This window comes from Arachis ipaensis, chromosome B05, assembly GCF_000816755.2.
Source record: "Arachis ipaensis cultivar K30076 chromosome B05, Araip1.1, whole genome shotgun sequence".
In the NCBI taxonomy this organism is placed as follows: domain Eukaryota; kingdom Viridiplantae; phylum Streptophyta; class Magnoliopsida; order Fabales; family Fabaceae; genus Arachis; species Arachis ipaensis.
In genome coordinates this window covers 148254286-148257763 of record NC_029789.2, presented here as the reverse complement: position 1 = coordinate 148257763, position 3478 = coordinate 148254286, and the positions used below count along the sequence as shown (strand labels likewise).

The 3478-nt window shown below is 32.7% G+C and overlaps 1 long non-coding RNA gene across 1 annotated transcript; it reads right to left on the bottom strand.

The window, feature by feature from the left end:
* On the bottom strand, positions 140 to 1602 carry LOC110262693. The gene is made up of 2 exons (XR_002347659.1): positions 1346 to 1602; positions 140 to 408 (listed from the first exon to the last, which is right to left on the bottom strand). It is a non-coding gene; the product is annotated as an uncharacterized LOC110262693 (long non-coding RNA).

Sequence of the window (3478 nt, the reverse complement as noted above, 5' to 3'; positions counted from 1 at the left end):
ACCTGGATGGAACTATGGAGGTTAGTGGCTGGACGGAGCAAGTGATGCGATTCTGAGGGTGTGAGGGAGGACGGAGGAGCTCGAGAGGAAGGAGATGCTGCTGAAAGTGGAGACTAGAGTTAGTGGGTTCCCGTTTCTCCTTCCTTCTTTTTTTTTTTTTTCTTTTTAACAGTGAAACGGCGTCGTTTTCATTCAAAAGGTGAAAACTGTCGTATTGCCATTCGGTTTGACTGACCGATTTTCAATTGGTTCAACATTTCAAAAACAGTTTTTAAATTTGGCAATTATAATTTTTAACCAAACCGCAATTCTTGTCCCCACGGTTCGCACCAATTTTCATAACATTGCAAAAATCAAAACTATTGAGGCAGATGCCGAATCTCTTAACTGGAGCAATGGGGGAGGTACCTGCAAAGACACGCTCAAGTCAGAATGGATCTGAGAGGTATAAGGTATGAGGAATGAATGAATACCTAGAGGGACTTGGGTCCTCTATTTATAGGTGATGGTGAATATCTTATCTTATCTTATTTGGCTAAGATAAAGGAGACGTTTGAATTATCTTATCTTATCTTATTTTACTAAGATAAGGGAGACGTTTGAATTCGAAAGTCGGTTAGGAGTTCTAGTGGGCCGGTTCCGAACCTTCTAGAAGGGCGAAACGGGTCAGACCTAGGAAACCGGATTCGGGACCGTTCCGGGTACCGGATTCGGGACCGTTCCGGGTACCGGATTCGGGACCGTTCCGGGTATAGGATCCGTGGGCCGGATCCGTAACAGATCTCAACCACCAATCTTAAATAAATAGAATCATTTTAGACAAAAAAATACCAACAACTACTAAAAAGGGTGAATAATTAAAAAATTATCAAACATGGATGCTTCCTAGTCCAAGAAAGTAATCCGGCATTGAACATCGGTATCAAAGATATGATAAAACGACAATCTATACTTCAATGGACATCAAGATCTAACTCATGACAAAATTCCCAAAACACCAAATCACGGATCCAAAAGTCCCAAAAAACCCAAAACTAGGGTCAAAACCCCAAAGGACAAAAGCACATAATTCACAAGCTACAAACATCAATTCATCATCTTCATATAAAGATAAACAAAAGCATCATCAAACAAACCAACCCACCAGAACAAACAGAACTAAAGAATTAATTAATTAATTAATTAAACGCTACAAGCTAACCTACAAGACGGGATTTGAAAAATAATAAAAGATGATGGTTTTTTTTTTTTTGGTGACTTAAAAGATGATGGTTTGAAAGCAAAAGGAAGACAAAAAATCGAAACTTTGGAAACGGATATAAGAAATTTGAGTTGGTTTTCTTACCTGGGAAGGTTGCGGGGGAAGGGAATTGGGGAAAAAAGGCGTTGTTTTCACAGAAAAATAGAGGAAAGGAAAAGAGGGATTCCGATTTCAATTAAATATGTGGAAGAGCACTCGGGTCGCCGCTTAAACATGTTAATTAGGTGTTACGTGGCTTCATGTGATTGGTTGTTGGTGCCAATTGAGTGGTTGACCAAGTGTATATTGGGTCCCACTTGTTTTCTTTCCTTTTTTTTGGTGTAATGGGTTTTTCTTTTGTACTTGTTAGGAATGTGAGGATGGGGAATATGCTACGGAAATTTGGTTTCTCCACTTGCCTGTGCTAATTTTGCCAGAAAATAATTTAAAAATGGAAGAAAAAATAGTGTTATGCACATATATTATATTATGGTGTGTTATGTAAAATTATGGACCTGCAAATTTATAGTAGTACAAAAGGTAATTTGCGTTTTATTAGAAACAAAAAAAAAATAAAAATAAAAAAGCAAAACGCAAGTTGCGTTTTAACATAAGAAAAAAAGAAAAAAATTTCCTACAAAGAGTTGGCTAAGCCATACTAGTATTATTAATATTATTATATTACTACTATTATTATTGTTATTAGCACATAACCTGCGTTTTGATTATTATTAAAAAATAGCAAAATGTAAAATGTAACTTGCGTTTTTGTGAGTTTTATTTCAATTTTTTTTTTTAAATAAAACGCAACCTATGTTTTATGTTGTTCAAAAACACAAAAAAAAGAGAAAAAATAAAAGCGTAAAACGCAACTTGTAATTTATACTAACATTATAACAGTGTAAATACAGTACAAATATTCATTTCATTGTGTAATATCAATATTTTTTTCATACATAAAAAAATGAAACTAAGGTGCTCATTTGGATTAGAGGAATTTTTTTTTTTATCTTCGAGCATATTTAATAATAATGTCCAGCAACCCGCATTCGTTTTTTATACTATGAAAAAGGCCACTTAGATATGGCAATGGATCCCAGGGTCGAAGACATGCCCCCGTCTCCCGCCGTTTAGATCATTTTCAGTAGAAAATTTATCCCAATCTTTATTTATAATCTACTTGTCATCAAAAAATAATTTAACATTAATTTTTGCATCATAAATAATAAATAAAAATTTAAAACATCTTTTTTTTTATTAAAAAAAACTAATTTTAGTCTCTATTAGAGTAATTATCCAAATCAGTCTCCAAAAATTTTAGAATTGGACATTTTAGTCCCTAAAAAAAATTAATACACAGATCAATCCCCAAAATTTTACTCCGACAGACAAATCAGTCCCCAAAGATTTTTAAAATGGACATTTTAGTTCCCAAGAAAAACTAATGTACAAATCAATCCCCAACATTTTTCTCTGTTAGACATAATAGTCCTTCATTCAAATATAAAATAAAATAAAATAAAATAATTATTATTATTAATTGCACAATAATATTTAAATAATTATTTTTATTCTTTTTATTAGCCACTGTATCAAAAAATTATTGAAAGGGCAAAGTCTCTCTTCAGATGGCTTCACTTTCTCGATAGAAGGGAAAGACCTCACTTCTCATTTCACTTTAATGGGAAATGGATCATCTCTAGTATTTTTATGATCTCTCACCATTAATTTTATAAGTGGGATTAGAAATAAATATGAGAGAGAGAATAATGAAAGGTAAGAAATCACAATTGACACCATCCAATTTTTTTTATTGGAGAGGATCCACTCCCACTTCAATGCATGGTTCCCTTCTTTTTTTTTTGACACATATAGTAATAGGGCTTCCAAAATTTAGCCATTGGAGTTGCTCTTATAATCTGTTTCTATCTCGTCCCCATGACAGATGACAACGACCCCGTATCTGTCGAGAATTGGGGTCTCTACGAATATTTATGAATTAAAAAAATCAAAATATTAAAAAAATAGAAAAATAAAAAACTAAAAGATAATTAACATTTAGCATATTTCAAATTCTAAAATGTCCCAATTTTCCAGAAAAAATTCAAACTCTAAACCCTAAATTCAATTTCATAACAACAAAATTTATCTCTAAATCTAAATTTATCAATTAACAAAATTCAAATCCTAAACCTAAATCCAATTTCACATTAATAGAATTCAAACCATAGCAATTTC